Source organism: Plecotus auritus (genome assembly GCF_963455305.1).
Source record: "Plecotus auritus genome assembly, chromosome: 2".
In the NCBI taxonomy this organism is placed as follows: Eukaryota; Metazoa; Chordata; class Mammalia; order Chiroptera; family Vespertilionidae; genus Plecotus; species Plecotus auritus.
This window is the reverse complement of record NC_137771.1, coordinates 221247225-221269517: the sequence shown is the minus strand read 5'-3', so window position 1 is coordinate 221269517 and position 22293 is coordinate 221247225.

Here is a 22293-nt window from a genome sequence, read left to right as displayed (position 1 = left end):
GGTCTCTGAAGGTACCCCTTGTCTGGACTCGAGAACTCCTCTTGGCCGGGAGCACCACGGGAAGCGATGAGGGCCCCGTGTCCTGCCTGGGCTGCGTCCTGCAGAAGGTCTTGGGGAAGTGGTTGAGTGGTGGTCTGGGGTTGTTTCTCATCAACTTCTCATTTAGTCATTGACCTCCATCGTGGCTGTGGTTTCTTGTTTATTCAGTAGGTTACAGTCCATTACTGTCACTTACTTGACTACTCAGATTGTACCGGTTTGGCCATGGGAGCCTTCAGGCTGGCTCTGTTCTCTTTAAGGAGTCCCACCATGCCCCGAGCATTCCTTGCTTTTATTAGGGTAAGAAGCCCAGGCCCATCTAGACTCTAGTCTGGAGGCAGGCTGACCACTTTGATTCCACAGTGAGGCCCGGGGTGGGAGTGGCAAAGCAGGGAGCAGCTGGGCCCAGGCTGCATGGGAGGGGGTCATTAGGGGAGAGGGGTGGGGAGGTGGGGAAGGTCCTGTGTGCCGGGCAGGGAGTGAACCAGGTGGTTTGGACCCAACCCTCCAGTAGTTGGTTGGAGGGTGGAACCGGGGACAGTCCTGCCAGCAGCCCCAGTGGGGTACTCAGACCAATGTTTTGGGGAGCTCCAGCTTTTTCACAAACTGCCTTACAAAAATAGCCTCTTAATTACTTAGGGCCAGGCAGCAGGAGACTCCCCTCACCCTTGGCTGGAAGTTAAATGGGCAGCAAGACTCAAGACCCAGCGTCCAGGTGGTCCATGTCGAGGCCTGGACTACGGAGGCAGCAGGGGCGGGGCAGGTAAAGGAGAGACACCACTCCCCATCCAGTGCCCTGCACCAGCTGGAGGGAGAGGTGCCCTAGTGGGAATCCACGTCAGGTGGCCAGCTTCAGCCCGAATGCAAGGACCGAGGCAGGGGGCCCAGTGCCATCTGAGTCCTCCGGGTCCCAGCCTGCAGTCCGGAAGGACCAGTTAAATCTCGGATGGGAACATTCCCCAGTGGACTTTCATGCTGCGAAAAGAACAGGCCAGTCAGCTGACCTGCTGGGTCAGGCTTGGAGACTAGATTGTAATGGGCCACTTAGCCTGTAAACCGGGCCAAATGTGTTTCCCACACTGGCTTTGGCTGGAAGGAGCTGTATCCGGAGGTGCCACGTCTCCTTCCCGCAGCAGCCGTCCGGGGAGTTTGGAGGGTTCCCTCTGAGATCCGGCCTCCTGGCGCTAGGATTTCTTTGGCACCGGCTCCTGAGCTGTTTCTTTGCCTTGAGCTGGTTGGTGACTAGCCAGACATGTCCACTCAGGTTGTGTTGCAGATTGTCTGTCCCCACAAAACCGTGTGTGGGCGTGTTTGCAAATGAACACCCAGTGACATCGCTATCTGTCTATCCATTCGTCCACCTCTCTAGCTGCCCACCTACTCACTTATCCTCTCTTCCTACCTGCCATTCATCGATCATCTCTGCTACCTGCTTATCACCGTCCACCTCACCCCCCCCCCCCCCACCGCCGCCTCCTCCTCACCTTAGAGAAGAGGTAACTGAGTGAGAACTGCGGTAACTTTATCTTCAAAGTAGCCCATCCCCCTCAACAGTGTCATTCCCCCTGGGTGCCATCTCCGCGTTACCCCCACAATGGCGTCCTCTGTGGAGATGCCTTATTTGTGGGGAGCCCTCCACTCTTGCTGTGGATGGGGGCAGGGTGGAGGTCCAGGGGGCCACCCAGCCCTCTCTGGCCCTGATCCTGGAGATGTTGTTGCCTCTCCCCACCCCTTCCCTTGTCACCTCCCTCATCCACTCCCATCTGGGTCTGGCCCCAGGGAGCAGGTGCAGTCCCACCATTGGCCTCTGGGGGGCGGCCGTGGCATCTCCATTCCCTCTCTTCAGGGTCAGAATGCCATCCCACCCCTGCCAGTGGCCAACTCCACACTCCACCACACCTCCGCCTTATTCTTTTCCTCAAGCGCAGCCTCCGAAGGCACCTCCCAGGGTCTGAACCCCGCAGCCATGGCCCTCCCAGAGCTGTCCATCCCTATGCCCCATGGGTGACCAGGGCTCTTGAGTGTGTGGTGGGCACGGGCTGCTTGGTCACTCATCCAGCCTGGCACAGGCCTGGGGGTCCTTGGAGCCGGGTTCAGCTCTTGGGCAGCCCATGTCACATGGCTGGCTCGGAGGACTTGGCTTCTCACCACCAGCCTGGCTGGCTCACAGGTGCGGCTCAAGGGGCTTCCTTCCTGAGGGGTCTCAGGGTCTCAAGGCCCCTCCCCAGCTGTCCAGGCCCCTCCCTCCAGGGACCACCAGGGGAGTCTGGGAAAGCTCCAGGCTGCTGTGATCCACCCTCCAAGTCCCTCATTTCCCACTGCTTGGAAGATAGGACCCAGGAAGACACTGCACCCCTGGCCTCAGGCCAGGCCAGCCCAGCCCCAGCTGCCCGGGGCCCTCAGCCACTGCCCCCACCTGGGGCTCCTCTGTGCAGTTCAGGGGACTCCCAGGGGTTGCTGTACTAGGGTCTCATGCAGACAAACGCCTGTCCCCACCAGGGCCTGGCACATAGGGAGTGACACGGGTCCATTCAGCACACCCTCATGTATCTCACCCAGGAGCCTGGACTGAGGATTTTGAGTTAAGACAGTCGGTTGTTTGCGGTGCCCAGCTACACCCTGGGCCTTCCATGCCCCATGCCCCTGGCAGCCCAGCTCACACCTCTCCCTGCAGTGAACGCTTCTCCCTCCTGTTCCCTTCCCTCTTCTCTCTCCTTTCCTTCCTAAGTGATTATTCAGTCCCGTGTTAGATGTCAGCTGCGTAACCAGTGACTAAACACCAGGCTCTGCTTAGGGTCTCAGGCCAAAGTCCAGGTGTCAGCTGGGCTGCCATCATGTGAGACTCAGGGTCCCCTTCTCAGCTCACCAGTTACTGGCAGAATTCAGTTTCTTGCAGCTGTAGGCTCAAAGTTCCTGTTTCCTGGCTGGTTGGCACCCAGGGTCACTCTGAGCTCCTCTGGCCACCCACAGTTCCCTGCCTCGTGCCGAGGCCAGCAGGAGACATCCTCTACTGCCGTCTCGTCTCTGAGCTCCAGCTCGCCTGCAGCTCATCTGGTTAGGTCTGGCCCACCTGGGGGGTGGGGATCGCGTGGGCTGCAGCAGGGCAGGCATCTTGGGTCCCCCAGAGAGTCTGGCCCCCACGGTTCTCCTCTCTCTCTTCTGAGTCTTACACCTCAGGGCTTGACCCAGAGTGGAGATCCGGGGGCCCCTTCCCTCTTCTGCCCCTGGACAGTTCCCTGCTCTAAAAGGTTTGCCAGAGAGTTAAAGGAGGAGAAAACACTGGAATGTTGGGGGGCGGCGTTGGGGTCAACTAAGCCAGAAAGTGGCCCCCAACTCCTTGGATGCCCAAGCTGGTCTGCCTTGCTGATTTCCTTGGCCAGGGGCCAGGGCAGTGAGGCAGGGGTGGGGAGGGATATTCGAGGTCACCCCACTTTACCCACAGCCTCAAAGCCACCATCTCAGAGTCAGCGCTTCCCTGCTCACCCTCAACTGCAGTACCCCCAGGTCCGCCCTGCCCGCCTGGCCTGCCTGCCATCCCCAGAGCCCGGGGCCGGCGGATGGGCTGACAAAGCAGTTGGGCATCCAGCCCTGGCTGGATCAGCGGGGAGCATTGGAGCTCATGGAGTGTAGGACAAATGGTGCTGGGTCCGGTTTGGCACCTGACTTGGTCGTGGCCCTGCAGCCCAGTCTCCTGCGTGCGGCTCACATCACCACCACGCTGTGCGTGGCCGGCTCTGTCCTTTCCTGGGAGGGTGCAAGGTGGACTCCTGTGCTGGTGCTTCTATCACTGCCCTTGACCTGAGCTTCCTGGGGTGGATCCTGCCTCCAGGCCGGAGGGCCAGGCCACGCACAGGACTGTGCCCAGCACCCTCAGTCCTCCCTGCTCCACCCTGTGGCCCCAGGGCCTCGCACCCCATTTGCTTTGAGGCACTTGAGCTGCCTGAGCCTTCTGGGGTGTTTCCTCCCCAGGTGGGAAGGCGGTGTGGACTGTCTGGTCAGTGCCCATCTTGGCAGCCCTCGCACTCTGAGAACAGAATGTCCCCCTGTCCCCGGAGGTCTGCATGCCCCACAGCTCCATCCCAGGGCACCCATGGGAGCAGGTTTCCCACCCACTGGCCAGGGCCAGGCCCCTTCCCTTCCACTTCTCTCAGCTTCCTGGTTTCCAAGCCAACAACTTTCTCACAGCCCTTCACTTTGTGCCAGTCATTCAGATTTATCTGGAACCACCAACCCCCCTCCCCATACCACCCCATTCCCAACCCTGCGATTCCACTCCCCCGTTCTCCCTTCCTGGGGACCAAGGAGCAGGCTGCTGTTCTCAGTGGTGATCGGTGGGCTTCTGATGTCACGACTTTGTGTCCTTTTTCCCGGGGCGGGTGGGCAGCCTGGGAGAGAAGGAGCAGCCATACCCTCTGCTTTGCAGCCAGACCTCTATAGCCTCTTGTTGGACAATTGATGGTTTATTTTCATGAAAATCTATATATATAAAAGCCTAAGCGACCGTTCGACCGGTAGCTATGACATGCACTGAACATCAGGGGGCAGATGCTCAACGCACAGACATGGAAACATGGAACAGATTGATGAATCTCAGAGGGAAGCGGGGAGAGGGGAGGGCAGGAAGAGATTAACCGAAGATCTTATATGTATACTAGAGGCCCGGTGCACGGATTCATGCACTGGTGGGGTCCCTCGGTCTGGCCTGTGGGGATCGGGCTGAAACTGGCAGTCCAACATCCTCCAAGGGGTCCTGGATTGTGAGAGGGTACAGGCCAGGCCAAGGGACCCCACCAGTGCATGAATCTGTGCACCAGGACTCTAGCAGTTATTTTTTTATTATTTTTTATTTTTTAAATATATTTTATTGATTTTTTACAGAGAGGAAGAGAGAGGGATAGAAAGTTAGAAACATCGATGAAAGAGAGACATCAATCAGCTGCCTCCTGCACGCCCCCTATTGGGGATGTGCCCACAACCCAGGTACATGCCCTTGACCGGAATCGAACCTGGGACTCTTGAATCCACAGGCTGACGCTCTATCCACTGAGCCAAACCGGTTAGGGCTCTAGCAGTTATTAAAATAATAAGTTCTGCTCTGATACAAATCCAAGATGTGCTTGAATTTCAAAAATGGGGCCAGTGTGAATCTGAAGGACAGAATTCACCGGCTCTTGGCCCCGAAGACTTCTGGAAGCACCGGCCTCAGGTGAGGTCCCTTTTCCACCTACGGAACAGCAGCTCCAGGGCTCCCATGTCCTCGGTCACCCCCTCTGAGAAGTTCACCTGGACGGGGCCACCCTGCCCTGACCAAGCAGGAACCCAAGTCTTCACCTTTTCTTGGGGTAAAACTCCTGGCAAAGTGGAGACATGTCTTAACACTAAGAAGCACCATGGTCACAGCCTCAATGGCCACCTTTCACCCCAACCCCTTCCCTGGATGCCCTCACACTGCGTGACATCCCACTTGGGTAGCCAGGGGACCTGGGTGCTGAGGGGCTCCTCAGGCTCTGGGCACAAAGATGAGCATTTCTGCCCACCCCTCCCCTGCCTGGGTAACCCTGTGTCCCTCAGCGCTGCACCCACCGGGCTGGGGCCTGGGCAGGACGCCCAGGTTCCTCACTGGCTGCTTCCTGCTGGTCCAGATCACAGGTCAGCCTCCCCACCTCTCAGAGGCCCCACCTGGGCGTCTTGGGACCCCCAGCTCCACCCCGACTCTAAAGACTCCAGTCTCCAACTCCTAGGCCTGAAGCTGCCTCCTGCCACCTGACCTCCCCATCACGGGTCCTCAGCAGCTCCTCCTGGGCCAGGCCTTGACCTTGAGAGGAAAACCGCACAGCTTATGTACTTACCTATTAGGTGACCAGACACCCCGTTACTTCATGTGATTGACTTGAGAAAGAGCCGGAGTTCAGGCCTCAGCACATTTCTCTCCAGGCCCGAGCTGAGGGCTGCTGGCCCCGAGCTGTCTGTAGGGCGCCAGGCCGTGAGAGGGAGCCAGACAGCCGTGCCTCAGCTTCCCCCTCTGTCACACAGGGATCAGCAGTAGGTCCTGCCTCAGAGACTGAAGATTCAATAAATCAATGTGTGTCGAGTATTTGGGAGCAGCCAGAACAGAGCAGCTGTGGGAAATCGCTAGCCATCTGATTTTTTATCCTGTTTTCCACTCTGCCTGTGCTGGACAAAGGCCACCCCCAGGCGTTAGGAGGACATCGGGGAGCGGACAGGGAATGGGAGACTCTGGGCAAGTGGGAAAGGCCGGGATACTGTAAACCTGTGTGTGGAGAACGACCTTGCCCGCCTGGCTGACGGTGACCAGAACAGAGCCACATGCCTGCCCACCCGCAGGGAAAGGGCAATTGGCGGTTTACTTCAAGGAAGTGATATTTTTGGAGAAGCCTCTTGCAACATAAAAGTACACACATTGCTTAAGAGAAAAGAGGCCGTTTTACTGCCTAACCTGCCAGAGACGGAGGCCCATTAGCCCACGTTCCAGGCCTGTCGGTAGCGCTCTCTCGGAATGTAAAGGTCACGTTACGGGAGTAATTGGTGTCTTAAATAGTCACCTATAAATAGGACAGATGGAGTCGGAAGCAGCAAGGAACGAGGAAAGGTGCTGGGAACAGCAATTACCCTCGAGTGAATCACGTTCGAGGTGATGGACGCTGCTGGAGGAGAAGGGGGCGCAAGGCCATGGTCCCTGCCGCCAGCCCTGCAAGAACCAGGTGCTCCCGCCAGGCGGCTGCAGGGGCTGACCCCGCGGGGTCCATGGAGCTGCCTTTGCTCTCTAGATGGTCCCTGCCTGCGGGCTGGTGGGGGCGGTTCTGGCCCCAGAGCCCACCTGCCCTCCCCATGGCCCTGAAGAGCCAGGTGACCAAGCTCTGTACAGACCACAGTCCACCCAACGAGGTGGGGCTTCTCAGGGACGATGCACAGCAAAGGGTCACCTCTGCTTGAGCAAAGGGGTGAGCCCTGACCCACCTGGGGAGCCTGACCCCTTCTTCCTCCCCTCTTAAGGGGTCAAGCTGCCCACGAGCTGGGCGGGGTCGGGGGGAGGTGAGTGAGACGAGTAGGCAAGCTCAGGACCAGATTTTGAATTTATTTAAAATTTTGACATTTTGTTTTTGTTGTCGATTTTCTGGCATCAGTTTTGATTTGGTAAAATATTGTGTTAAAGCCCTAGCCGGTTTGGCTCAGTGGGTAGAGCGTTGGCCCACAGACGGAAGGGTCCCGGGTTTGATTCCGGTCAAGGGCACAAGCCTCGGTTGCAGGCTCGATCCCTGGCCCCTGTCAGGGCACGTGTGGGAGGCAACCAATCAATGTGTCTCTCTCAGGTTGATGTTTCTCTCCCCTCCTTTCACTTTCTCTAAAAATCAATGAAGCCCAGCTGGCGTGGCTCAGCGGTTGAGTTCTAGGTCAGGGCACATGTCCAAGTTGCAGGCTCGATCCCCAGTGCAGGAGGCAGCTGATCGATGCTTCTCTCTTATCGATATTTCTATCTCTCTATCCCTCTCCCTTCCTCTCTCAGAAATCAATAAAAATATAAATAAATATTTATTTATAAAAAATAAAATTAAAAAAAGTGTTAAAGTTCTATTGAATTGACCTCAATTGCTGAGTTTTTGGTGCCTCTTAAATTTTTTGCCCAAATGAGCAAGGCCCCTCCTTCCCCACACCTGGCCCTGGGGGACACCAGCCCAGTCCACCCTCCCTCACTCCCTCCCTAGCACGAGAGTTTCGGTTCTTTATACACACAGTTTGATGGTGACACAGTCACACCCTTGGGCTTAGTGAGATGGGAGGGATAAGAAGAAAGGGCCCTGCCCTGGCTGGTTTGGTTCAGTGGCTAGAGCATAGGCCTGGGGACTGAAGGGTTCTTGGTTCAATTCCAGTCAAGGGCACATGCCCAGGGGCTCGGTCCCCAATAGGGGGTGTGCAGGAGGCAGCTGATCAATGATTCTCATTATTGAAGTATCTCTCTCGCTCCCTCTCCCTTCCTCTCTGAAATCAATAAAAATATATTAAAAAAAAAAAAAAAGAGAGGACCCTGCAGTGGGGGTGGGGCTGGACCCTGCAATCACCCCCCACCCTGCTGGCGAAGGGTGATGACTCCTGCTGTCCTCACATGCCTGCGCCCCCCTCCCCCTGCTTCAGTGGTGGGCCAATCAGTTCTATTTCCTACAAAGTGAAGTAAAACAAAAACCGCATGAATGCCTTGTCAGGGTGACAAGCAGAAGCAGCAAAGATTGAGCAGTTCAACAGCAGGTGGAGAACAGACTTTATTTTATTTTTCTGCCTCAAGTTCATCTTTGAGTATCAAAGCCAAGGAGCATAAAGGGCCAGAGGGTGAGCTCAGACCCTGAGTGTGCATGTGTGAGTGTGAGTGTGCAAATGTGAGCATGTGCGTGTGCACTTGAGTGTGAGTGAGCATGCAAGTGTATGTTTGTATTGTGTGAGTATGTGTGAGCATGTGAGTGTGAAAATTGTGTATGTGTGCGTGAGCATGTGAGTGTGTTTGTGAGCATTGTGTGAGTATGTGTGAGTGAGCATGTGAATGTGTGAGTGTGTGAGTGAGTGTGAGAAAGACAGCTGAGAGGAGCCCAGAGGAGAACCCACAGTGAGATGCTGTCTCCATGGGGAACGTTTCTCAGTTCTAGTTTCTCAGTTCTTGCAGCCAAGTCCCACGTTTCCCTGAACAGAGGAGATGCCATGATGGGCATGGGTTGTGGTGTGCTGTGTGCTGTGTCACAGCCACGGAGACCTGAGAGATGTGGCTGGGGGTGTCCTCTTCCACAGCCGGGTGGACTCCTGCCTCAGTGCTCTCTCCTCGGCACCTCACCCCCCAACCCTGGGGCTTGTGTGGGTGCATTCAGTGTGGCAGGGCCTGACACTCCATCTGATCTCTGGAGGAGCGGGTACACCAGTTGGGGTCCTTACTTGACAGCAGTAGAAGCTGGCTCATTCCGTTTGAAGGGATATCAGAGAGTGCAGTGCCATGGGGAGGTCAGAGATGCTTCCAGAAGCAGCCAGCACCCCAACCTTGCTGAGACCTGGCCCACTAGAATCAGCCTGAGCCCAGTAGCACCCACAAACACAAAGGTTTTGTGCTGAGCCTGGCCCTCCAGTCCCCCACCCCAATCGCCGTCTCCAGGGCCGCAGAACAATGCCATCCAAAGCGGATCACAGCGGTGCTTCTTGCACATTCGAGAAGTCTGGCAGCTCCAGGGTCAGTACACTGGCTTATTTATTTTTTATTGTTTTTAATTTTCCCCCTATTGATTGATTGATTGATTAAGGTATTACATATGTGTCCTTATCCCCTCATTTTCTCCCAACCCCCCGCTTGTGCCCTCACCCCCCCTAGTGTCTGTGTCCATTGGTTATGCTTATATGCATGCATACAAGTCCTTTGGTTGATCTCTCCCTCTTCCCCCCATCCTCCCCTGCCTTCCCTCTGAGGTTTGACATTCTGATTGATGTTTCTCTGTCTCTGGATCTATTTTTGTTCATCAGTTTATGTTGTTCATTATATTCCACAAATGAGTGAGATTATGTGATATTTATCTTTCTCTGCCTGGCTTATTTCACTTAGCATAATGCTCTCCAGGTCCTTCCATGCTGTTGCAAATGGTAGGAGTTCCTTCTTTTTTACAGCAGCATAGTATTCCATTATGTAGATGTACCACAGTTTTCTAATCCACTCATCTGCTGATGGGCACTTGGGCTGTTTTCAAATCTTAGCTAATTTTTGATTACTTTTAAAAATATTTTTATTGATTTCGGAGAAGAAGGGAGAGGGAGAGAGAGATAGAAACATCAATGATGAGAGTCATTGATTGGCTGCCTCTTGCACGCCCCTTACTGGGGATGGAGCCCACAACCCGGTCATGTGCCCTGACTGGGAATGGAACCAGGACCTCCTGGTTCATAGGTCAATGCTCAACCACTGAGCCACACCGGTTGGGCGGGTCTTATTTTTAATCTTTTCTTTTCTTCAGTTTGCCAGTGTTTCATGTCGACTGTGTTCGCAAAGGAGCATGATCACCTGAAGCTCTGATGCTCCATGCTCGGTGGGAGCAAGACAGAAGCCGTGTTGGGTGGGGGGAGGGCACATCCCTTTGCTGACGTTGGCGTGGATCTGGGGTTCCACTGCCCTCTCACTCAGGGAGGAGCTTCCTGGGGCCCCGCCTGCCTCCTCGGCAGGAATGTGGCGTCTGCCAGATGCAGACCATCCAGGCGACCAGATGTCTCCTGATTTGGGTCTCACTGTCTGACTCAGCGTCCCCAGCAGACGTCACCGTGCAGGTGAGATTCCAGCGTGTGAGGCTCTGCATTTTCGCCTCGGGTTTAGCTGACATGAGAGAGGGATGGAGCCAGAGACTCACCGGGGACCACACAGCAGATGCCGGACACAGCGAATTCCAGCCACTGGTGTCTCCTGGTGGCTTACAGCTCAATCTGCTCACTTCTCCTCACTTATTTTCCTTCTGTTTATGAGTTGCCGGCACTGTGTGATTTTATCTGCTTGCCGTCAGAGAAGAGTGAGGATTTGACTTTAGAGCCGTCAGTGGAACAAGCATCGCTGTCATCTGGTGTATCTGCTCTCTCTATCTGGGGCCCAGCGCACATGGCCAAGAACCTTCCCTGCATCCAGAGGGCCGCCATCCCTCAGAAACCCTCCTGACCCGAGAAGCCTTCCCCTGTTTGCCGTCTTAGCTGTGTGTGCTGAGAGCGAAGAGTTTGGAGAGGGTGAGGAACACAGGTTTTAGAATTAAAAGTCCAGTGTTTGACTTTAGGACTTACCTGCTGTTTACACTTGAGCTTCCCCAACACTGTTTGGGGAGGTCCCTTCACATCCCAAAATGGCCCCTGGAGCTCCAGGCATCACAACCAGATCCCAGGCAGGAAGAGGAGAATGAAGGGGGAGAGTGCACCTCTCAGCCGAGGCAGTCCTCTCGAAGGAACTTTCTAGAGTGTGGGGAAGCAGGGGACTTGGTTGGAAAGTCTGTAAGGAGGATTCTCCTCTGAGGGGACCTTGCCGAAGGCGGCAGCCCCGACCGTGACTTTTCCAAACGAGTCCCATCCCCCGGGGTGTTTTGCTAGAATCTCAATGTTTAGTCTTTAAAGACCCGACCTCGTAGAAGCATGTGCTTTCTCAAGGATGCTCACCCTGCTGACTGTATCCAGAGGTTAATTTTTGTTCGAGCTGTGGTGACAATAAAAGCCCAAGGAGGCAGGCGAACAGGGTACTTGGTGGCGATAGCCAAGCAGTCCCTTTCCTTCTCTTTCACAGAAACGTGTGTCAGAGCGATCTGTTCATCCGCCGCTCAGGGTCTGCGGTCAGCCCGGCTCTAGAGTCTCAGGCCATCATTTATATCTCTCCCTCCCTCCCCCCCCCCGCCCCCGCCTCCGAGTTGGCAAACCCCACTGCAAGGGGCGCTGAGGAATGTTTTCAAAGCTGCGCTCGTAGCTGCATCACCAACACGGGGACTGTGCTCCAGGGAGGGGGGAGCATGCGTGTTGGACAGGTGGCCCTCAGAAGGAGGCTCCCCTGCCCGGTCTGTGTTTTGGTTTTAGCTCCTGTTTGTTTTGTTTATGGCACTAACCACAGATCATAACTATGGCTTTGGTTTGCCTCCCCATAAGAATGCACGCTCCATGAGAGTGGGGCTGGGCTGATCTGTCCGCCCAATCCTGGCTGCAGCCCCTGTTGGCCTACAGAGCAGTGCAGTGTTTGCTGGAGGGTGGGTCTGAGCCTGCCACATGGGGCCAGGTGGGTGGAGACCTGCAGCAGCGACTCAGGGGCTCCCCCCTCCCCCCCCCAGCCTGGGGCCTCGCTTCCCACTGGGGTCAAATCTCCGTGGCCATGGTATGAGGGTGAAGGAGAGAGGACTCACCGAAGCCCTCCGACCAAACACACGCTTTGACAGAATTACTGTTTAGCCCCAGTTGCCACAGCTGTTCAGGAGGAGGCCGGAATACAGTGGGGCTCCATCAGCCCTGAAATTAGTCCAGAAATTTCATTTCCTTTAAATTCAAATAATGTCAGTGGAAAGCATGGAGGGTTTTTGTTTTTTAGTTTCTATTATTAAGTTAACCCCTGATCATTGATTTAAAAAGCCATGACTGTTCTCAAGAGTCACCACTGTTTTTTAATAGACTTGTTCGTTTTTGCTTTAATCACCCATTTATTTGTCTGCTGTTGTCTGAGCTTGTAGCCAGCTAGGTGCTGGCTGTGGGCACGTGGAAGGAGTACAGACCAGGAATGTAGACCCATCTGCAGGGCATGTGGCTGCTGGGGGGGAGGCTGAGGGGGAGGTTGGGGGGCAAGATGAGAAGGGAGGGCTCAGGGAACACCCAGCTGGACAGGGTCGGGCAGGAGTTAGGGGGATCTGGCACCCCCAGCAGGCAACACGGGAGTGTTCCCATTTTCCCAGCATGGGCTCCTGGTGCTGGCAGGGGTCCCAGTGAAGGGGGCCCCCAGTTCCACCTGTGCTGAATTGCTGTGGCCCCAGGCTTCTGGCCATCAGAAACCCTCAGTCCCCATGGTGGGCATCTTGATGGGTTCCAGGGATGAGCACGCCAGTCAGAAACAGGGAAATGGCATCACTGGCAGAGTATTGATCTCCACTGAGAGCAGACGGGCTTCTAGAACCTCACCTTGGCACTCTCGGAAGGGAAGTGAAGACATCCCGTGGGTGCAGAAGTCCATGCCTAACTCGTGGCCCCGTCTGCCTTCGATGCTCCGGGGCCTGCCGCTTCAGACCAGGTAAGGGGAGGCTGCCCACACAAGTGTCATTGTGCGTGGGCCTGAGGACAGGTTCTCCAGACAGTCTCCCCTTTCAGGCTCCTGAAGGAGTGCCTGCCGGGACCTCGCTCTGGCTGTTCTGGTTTGAGGTGGTTGGGGTGGCATAAACTCTTTTGCTATCTGGAAAGCAGGCACATGCCCGGGTTGCGGGCTTGGTCCCAGTGGGGGGTGTGCAGGAGGCATCCGATCCATGGCACTGTGTAATTTTATCTGGTTGCAGTCACAAAGGGAAAGAATTGCTCCCTAATTATAAGGAGGTTAAGCAATTAGGACCCAAACAGAGGCCCCAGGGCCTAGCTCTCAGACAGGGTCTTTGTATCTTCTAGAATCCTCCAAAGTTTCGACTTCTGCTCCTTTTTATGCAAACAGGGAAAGTGACCCAGAGAGAGGTGTGGATGTGTCCCAGGTCCCTCAGGTCATCAGAGGCACAATGGGTTCTCCTCCAGGTGGTGAGGGGGCGAGGGGGGGTTCCCCGAGGATTCCAGGCTGGGTCTCCCACCCACAAGGGCCTAGGGGGTCCACTGCCCCCTGAGGCCTCCTGGCTCTGTCTGCCCCCAGGTGACCTTGGCCTCTGCTTCGTCTTGGACAACACGCTGGGATCTGCTGAGAGGGCCAAGGAGAGCCCTGAGCAGAGGGCAGACCTTCAGAAACGTGGTCCTTCCCCATCAGGTTCTGTCTCTCTCGGGACCTTTCCCAGTCCATCATGAGACACAGAGCACCCTGGCCTGCAGTGGCTGAGCAAGGAGCACCCGAGTGAGGGGTCCACCCGTCGGAACAGCCCAAATCCTCACAGGGACCCCCTGCTCCGATGAGCACTGGCCCTGAGGATGTGGCAGGAAGGGCGGGTCCCCGTGCCCACCTCTCCTGAGCGCCGGGCTCTCAGCGTCTTTGCTCTCCCTCCATGCCTGTAACAGCCCCGCCAAATTCCTCTTTAGAAACCGCTTTCTAGAGGAACTCAAAATATCTGTTTCTATAAGTGTTGGCATTCGGAGCTGAGATTGACTCACATCCCAGCCAGGGTCTCCGTCCCCGGTGTCCACACCACAGGGCCTATTTTCAACCACCGGGCTGCCTGCGGTGTTGAGGAAACCTGGGTTAGCCAGCGTCACCCTCTCGACCAGACTGTCGATCGGTTTGTCCCAAGTTCAAGGAGGACTGTCTGCAGCCGTCCCTGAAGCCACGAGCTTTCCGAGTGATCACAGACAGGTTCTGTTCCGTTCAGTGTCGTCTGCCCTTACGTTTTAAGTGTGTCTAATTGTGCCCTGGGAGATTTTTGTTTAAATGGGCGAGTGGAGTGTGGAAGTAGGAATAATAGCAGCAGGTCACGCCCGTGCACGGCGTCAGGAGGATGCACATTCTGAGCCCTGGCACCTGCAGAGGGCCAGGCGGCTGTCATCCTCCTCCCTAGGGATGAGGAAACAGGGTCGGAGTGTCACCTGGCTTAGGTAGTAAGGGGTCTTCAGCTCTTTCATTCCATCTATCCAGACGTTCTCATCACTGCAGGGAAGATGATGCTTTAAAGTAACAATGCTTACCTTTGGGGATTGTTTTGAAGGTGACTCACTGAGTGCATGCAGCAGGCGCTCATTGTGTGCAGGCCCCTCCCTTCCACTGTGTGTGTGATTGACCCCAGATAGCTGCCCCGTGTGGACGCGGCTGGGATTGCAGCTCCCCTGCTCTGCCCTCTGTGCTCTGGAACCCTCAGGGCCTGGGGCCTCGGGCCTGGGGGGTGGGCGTGGGGAGAAAAAAGGTTCAGCTGGAGCTCAAGGTTGGGCTGCAGGCTTCAGGTGATGGTTCCTGACCAGGTGCTGCTTGTGACGCACGTCTGACCACGGGGTGAGGGAAGCTTGGGTGCTTACAAGAGGCGTCAGGGCATCGGTGTGGTCTGCAGGTAGCAGAAACCTGATGGGGAGGCTCGAAGGATGAAATGCGGATTCCCTGAGCAATGAGAACGTCAAACCAACCATGTAGCTTCTCAGTATAAGTTTTTCCCCTGCAATATCTGAGACATTCTTGTGCTAAAAATTTACTTGTGGTTTATCTGAAATTCCAACTGAACTAGGTGTCCTGCGTTTTTCCTTGTTAAACCCTGAAAACATGGTGCTATGAAAAGATGCCAGACTCAAAGGGACAAACACGGACTGGTTCCACTTCTAGGAAATGCCCAGAACAGGCAGATCTGCACGAGGGGAAGCAGATGGGTGGTCATCGGGCGGGGGTGGGGGGGGGAGGGTCAGGAAGCGGGTATCTGCTTAATGAAAGGGTCTGGAACCAGATAGTGGTGATGGTCCCACACACTGGAGGCTCTTAATGCAATGGCTTTTATACTTATTTTTTTTAAAGATATTTTATTGATTTCAGAGAGGAAGAGAGAGACAGAAACATCAACCATGAGAGAGAATCACTGATCGGCTCTTCCTACACGCCCCACACTGGGGATCAAGCCCACAACCCCGGGCATGTGCCCTGACCGGGAATTGAACCGTGGCCTCCTGTTCATAGGTCGATGCTCAACCCCTGAGCCGCGCTGGCTGGGCTGAATTGTGAGCTTCACAATTAAAACGTCTTGCTGCATCTCCCCTCCACTCCTAGCAGTGGGCGGTGGTCCCTGTCATTGGTGAGGGGAGAGGGGCAGGCTTCTCCACTCTCTCACCAGGACCCCAAGGCTGACAGACATGGCTGTACCCGCACCACCCCCACCCCCTGGTGGGGAAGAGCCCCTCTTGGTCCCTCTACTGAGATGTCAGCGCTGCCCCCGCAGCCACCCTCTCTCTCCCTGTGGGTGTCAGGCTCTTCCTCGTTGCCGTCGGGAGCCTGGAACAGGCCCTGGTCTGCCTTCTGTCAGGGTGGGAGACCTCCTCTCCCCGCAGGGTGAAGGGCAGGGTGCAGGTCGTTGCTGTGGATTTGAATCCAGGAGCGTTGCTTGGGAATCTCTCACGAGCTGGCCCTGGTGTAGACACAGTGGCCAAGGCCAAGACAGGTCCTGCCTTCCCGAATCTGCAGTCTGTGAGGTGCCCTAGAGGCAGAGCCCCCCCAGAGGAATAATCCCTCAACGGCTCCATGGTAACCGAGCCCTAAGGGAGGAGGAGAAAGAGATGAGTGTGTGTGTTATGGAAGGTGTATTCCTGGCCACATGGCTTGACTCAAATGGTCCTGGTTTTGTCAGTCCTTGAGATTTTAAACAAGTCATGTCAACTTCTGAGCCTCAGTTTTTTCACCTATAAAGTGGGAGCAGGACAGTGATATTTAAGAAATAAGACCTACTCTTAGAGTCTGTGTGAGAGGGTGTTCTCATGTCCGTGTTCGCAGCCCCAGCCAGCTCCCTGTACGTGCATCTAGTGACTGGTCCTGCCTCACCCGGGAGAGGCCTGGGGTCTGAGGCACCTCCGCTCCTTCCGGCCTTGGGGTTCCCAAGTCACAGAGCACAGGCAGGACCTGGGGGTGAAAATGGTCCCAGTCACTGTGGGGGAGGGTCCTCGGTCTGGGGCAGTCCCTCATCTTACAGACAGGACTGACACCCTGTGTCACTTCTGTCTTTCCTCCAAGGACCCGCATGACGAATTCTTGCCGATTTCACTCTAGGAGAGACCTGCTTTTCTCTTTAGATAAACGCATTTCCCTTATGTTGGTGGAAACCCGAATCTATGCATGTGCTAGTGCTTCTGCCTTAGCTGCCAGAACACATCGGCCGGCCCGGCCAGTGTGGATCAGTGGTTAAGCTCAACCTATGAAGGAGGTCACGGTTCAATTCCCATTCAGGGGACATGCCTGGGTTGGGGGCTTGGTCCTCAGTGTGGGGCATGCAGGAGGCAGCCAACCGATGATTCTCTCTCATCATTGATGTTTCTCTCTCTCTCTCCCTCTCCCTCTCTGAAATCAATAAAAATATATTAAAATAAATAAACTAAAAATGCTGCAGCTTTTAAAAATAATTTTTAATTACCCAAGTGGTACAGAAACTTATTCTCCTTCTAAAAAATTAACAATAAAGAATGACCGAGCAGGGAGCTCGGGGGTTGGCCAGTGCATCACGTGCTGGGGGCAGCTCCCACCTCCACAGGAACAGAAACCCCACGTCAGGACCCTCCGACCTCGCTGGTGTGCTTCCGCCTGGAGTTCCTCCTCTGTATCCTTTGTAACACAGTGGGACGCGTGCTAGAAGACCCAGCGGTGACAGAGCAGGCTGCCCGCCCCGGTCTGTCTCCCCCAGCCTGGGAGCGCGCGGGGCATCTGTCCACATCTTCCGTCTGTGCTGATGTGGAGATGGATGTAGCCAGAGTACATACTGCCGTGCAGGGTGAGCTTTCCCCCATCAATATCACCATGCACATGTCCTTTGGATACTTGCTTTTTATATTAACTCCATGCCTTGGGAATCTTCTGAAATGTCAAGTAACAAATGATGTTTGAAGTGATACCAACAGGCTTAACCCAGAGTCAGGGACCCCCATCGGTTAACATACGTGGATGGTCTCTGGGGGGCGATGTAGTCCAGCTGGCGTTTCTATTTTGCCCGTTGCCCTGCGTGCGCTCCTGTGGGGTTTTGCTCCCCGAGGACCAGAACTGTGCCTCAATCCAGTAGCTCCCCTTGAGCCTGAAAGGAACGCTTGTCACAACAAGCTGCAGGAACAAGGTGACACAGTTAAACTCACGGTGGCGCTCAACGGGCCTCTCGAGTTCCCGAGGAATGACGGTCCCCATCCAGCCTCATGCTGTGTCTCCCAGGGGCCCAGAGTTTAGTGTCACAGGGTGAGGCCTTCTGGCAGTCTCTGCTCAACAACCTTGTCTGAGGATGACCCAGACACCCAAACTCGGGGACTTGAACCCACGCTGGGGGTGTGGGCAGGAGTACACAGGCAGCGCCCAGAGAGCTGACACTCGGCAGGAACGGGGGCTGCGTCAGAGATGCGAGGGGAGTGGATGGAGTCCGAGAATGCGGGACACGGGTCACAGGGCCAGGAGAGGGGGATGGGAGGCCTCTCTCCCCAGTGGGGCTGGTGCCAGTGCCTGGTGCTGAGGGCAGGGGAGGTCAGCTGGGAAGGAGAGGAGGGGGGCCAGATGTGGAGTCCTCAATTTTCAGGGAAGCTCCAAAAAATAAGGATCTGCCCTGAGAGTCTGCTGGCCCGTGTGGGTGCTCACTTGGTGTCTGCTGGGTGAGCTGTGGGTGGGTCTTGTAAGCTGGGCCCCTGCCAGCCCCTCCCCTGCTGGGCATTGCTTCAGCCACTTGGCCGGGAATCTAGAACAGAGGAGCCGCGAGTAACCCTGCCTCTCCGGCCCGCAGCCCTGGGAGTCTGCGTCCCTCGGGTTTGCGGACGCCTACAAGCAGAGGCTGTGCCTGGATAACAAAGCCAGGCCTGGGGCGGGGCCCAGATCAGGCCACCCCTAGACATGTCAGGTGTTGAATTGTGTCCCCAAAAAGATGTGAAGTCCTGGCGTCCGACCTGTGGCCTGGTTTGGAAATGGGGCTGCTGCAGATGTAACTGGTGAGGATGAGGTCACGCTGGGGCAGGGCGGGCCCCGATCCGGTGACTGGTGTCCTCATGTGGAGGCCCAGTGATGGCACAGATCAGGGAGCAGCCACTTGGTGACGGAGGCGGAGATGGGGTGAGGCACAGCCAGGGACCTCGGGAGACACCAGAAACGAAGAGGCAGGAAGAACCGCCCCCCCACCCCGCCCCACCCAGGAGCAGGGCCCTCCACTCCTGGATCCCCCTCAGGAAGCCGCTCCCAGGCGTCGGGCCTCCAGAACGGTGAGGGTCAGCTCGCTGGCTCTCAGCCGCCCAGTGTGTGGTGCCTTGTCACGGCCGCCCCAGGACCCTCAGACCTCAGGTAACTTAGCTCACGCAAGTGACTTCCCCTCATCCTGACCTCACCCCCAGCCCCAGACATCCCTGGAAACGGAGAAGCACCGAATAAGCAGATCTGTGACCCTGTCTCTTTAGCTCAAGGCCACGAGAACCAAAACAGTAAACTGCCCAGCCGGCCGGTGTGGCTCTGTGGTTGAGCGTCGACCAATGAACCAGGAAGTTGCCCCTGGATTCCCGGTCAGGGCACATGCCCAGGTTTTGGGCTCAATCCCCAGTGGGGCGTGTGCAGGAGGCAGCCAATCAGTGATTCTCTCTCATTATTGCTGTTTCCATCTCTCTCTCCCTCTCCCTTCCTCTCCCTGAAATCAATGAAAACATATTTAAAACAAAAATAAAAACAACAGAGTAAATTTGAAGCACCTAAGGAAATAGGAAGCTGGTGGTGTAGACACAAAAAAGTTTCTAAAAGAACCCACCTGTGGATGCCTTCCTTCTGGATTTGGCAAACGGGCTCACGGGGGGCCTCTTGGTGGGTGACTCTCGGGCTTCGGGTGGGCCTGGCCCCGTGGACTCGGCTCCGCGCTGTCCTTGCATCTCCTTGCAGCCCAGGGCTCCCACTTCCCAGCTCCAGTGGGAGGGGGGCCAAGCTCTCTCCTTCCTGAGGCCTCACCTCTGTCTACACCGGGGCCGCCACCTTTCCTTGGGTGTCTTTGGCGCCCCATCTAAGCCAGGCCACTGCCCCTGCGCCCCGGGACTTCTCAGGCGGGCCTGGCCCCTGGAGCACAAAGCTGGGGCCTGGCTGGGCCACCTGTGTCCTGTCAGGAATTGTCCTTGGCCTTGAGGTGAACGTGCTGCTGGGCCCGTTACTTTGAGGACGGCTGGGGCCAAAGAGGTGGGGCAGGCCCCTCGGAGGCCTCCCAAGAGACCAGGCGCCTCCACCAGGCACCGTGCCCCAGCCCAGGGGACACCCTTGATGGGGGGTCTTGACCTGTGGATGCTGGCCTCTTCCTTCCTGAAAAAGAGCCCCAGGTGGAATATGTAACTCAACCCCCAAGGGGCTTAGGTGGGACCAACGTGGCTCCTGACCTTAAACTGGTGTCAGGAGGAGCCCAGAGGAGCCCAGAGGAGCCCAGAGGAGCCCGAGTGAGTTAGTGAAACCTGCGGGTCAGGGGAGACCGAGGCCAGCTCACCCCTGGGCTGATGTCTGCGGCTTTCTTGTTTCAGACGCCAACACAAGCTCAGGCCAGTATAATAGTGCTGATTACCTTAGTATATAGATCATGATTATTTATAATTAGCATTTCAATTTCTGTGAGGAGATCGCTTCTAAATTGCTTGAAAATGGTCCTTGAGTATTTTAAACATTCCCTCAGCAATTTTACTTACTCTGTCATTGCAGTAAGCTGCAGCACCGCACAGAAAGTGTGCAGGAAGTGGATCAGCCCCGTCCCCGGGTGAGTGAGGACCGAGTCCCAGGCCTCCCTGCCCTGCTCATTGGTGTTTGCTGGGAAGCTGAACAGTGGAGAGGGGAGCTTTCATCGGCGAGAGCATTTTGGGGTCTCTCCGTGACCATTAGGTCACAGAGCGAGGATCACAGAGAGTGGGATGAGGAGAACACGTAGGGCCTGATCCTGTCCCTCCGCCGACCCCTGTGGGGTCCGAGGGGCTGCTGGCCACATCTGTGTGCTCCAGAGCCTATCCCAGCATCCGGCCATGTCAGGTGCTGCGCAAACACCTGCTCAGTGGAGAAATGAGGGGACACACTGGGGTAGGGGGACATCGCCCACTGGCCACTGGGGAGGGAAAGCAAGCCGCCTGCCAAGCTGGTGGGCAGAGCCATTCCACGGGGCAGGAACTAGGTTTAGGGAGGACAGAATGTCACTCACCAGGTTGTTTGCTTGGGCTGCCCAACGAAACACCACGGAACAGGAGGCTTAGACAGCAGACCAGCTCTGGAGGCTGAACGCCCAAGACCAAGGTGTGGGCCGGGCAGTTCCCCTTGGGCCTCTGTGTGGTGTGTAGACGGCCCTCTTCTCCCTGTGTCCTCAGGTGGTCGTCCCTCTGTGTGGTCTGCCCTGATCGCCTTTTTTAAAAAATATATATATATATTTTTATTGATTTCAGAGAGGAAGGGAGAGGGATAGAGAGATAGAAACATCAATGATGAGAGAGAATCATTGATCGGCTGTCTCCTGAACACCTTCTACTGGGGATCAAGCCCGCAACCCAGACATGTGCCCTTGACCAGAATTGAACCTGGGACCCTTCAGTCCACAGGCCAACGGTCTATCCACTGAACCAAACCAGCTAGGGCTGATCCACCTCTTTTTATAAGGACACTCGTCATGAGGCATCAGGGCCACCCCAGTGACCTCAGTCTAACTTGGTCACTTCTGTAAAGGCCCATTTCCAAATACAGCCACCATTGGATGCACCAGGGGTCGGAGCTTCCACATTTGAATTTTGGGGACACAATCTGGGCCTGGCTGAGTTGTGTCAACTACAGCTGCAGGTGCGTTAGGATCCCCACTTGGGATGGGAGGTGGAGGAAGCAGGATGGGGCAGAGCTGGGGGTGAATTGGACGCAGGCCCCACAAGACCTTGGTCAATGCCTCCAGGAGCTCTGGATGGACACTGGCCATGAAGGTGTCCCAAGATGGGCTGGGATGGCTGGGCTCATCCCACTCACCCAGTCCCCAGAAATAGCTCGATCTCTGTGAAGCGGCTCTCTGGCGAGGCTGATCCCAAGAAGCTGGTGGCCATTTGCTTTGGAGACAGGAAGGAGTCCAGAGGTCAATGCCCTCGTCTCCCTGCCTCTGTGGATGGCCTCAGGCACAAGAGCTCTGTGTACCCAACTTGAGGCAACTAACCTGGAAGGCCAGACACAGCCTCCCCCTGTCCTCACTCCTGTTCCCCTCCCCCGCAGCGGCCCTGGGATGGGACCCCCGTTGAAGCATTGTGCTCCAGCCTCCCTCAGCCTCTGCGCTCTGGGACCTCCAGCCTGGAGAGCCTGGACTGCAGGGCGAGGGTTTCACCTGCCCCTGGCACGGGGTCACCAAAGGCTTCTGGCGTGAGGGATCTGGCCAGCTGCACCTCAGGACAGTGACTCCAGCCACAGTGGAAAGGGCAGGGGCACCCAAGTGGCCATCACAGAAACTGAGGTTGGGGTGCTGGCAGCAGCGGGGGGACAGAGGGGCAGGGGAGGGAGGTGCCCTGTAATTTATCTGACGCAGAACCAAGGACTGTGATTAACTTGGATCTGCTCCCAGCTGGGCTACTCAAGCCATCCTGGTGTCCGACACGTCGTGTGTGGATTCGTGGACATGTGCCCCAGACGCCACCTTGAGTTGACCTCCTTGTCACAGCTCCTGGCTGGGTGGTACGCGGACAGCCCTGGCCACTGAGTGTCTCACACTAAATATCAGCTTGGGCGGCAGGACTCTGTCTGCAGCTAATGGGGTGGGCAGTGTGGGCTGGAACAGAGTCTGGGGCCACTGTATTCTATAGCGAATAGAAACCCTGCCCCAATTCCCGATTTTATCCTCTCTAATGTGAAACTGTAACAGAGCGGTGGTAATTTCGTTCAGCTGGTCCTGAAAGCAGCAGTGGGAAGCTCCCTGTGTCGTGTTTCCACAAGATTAC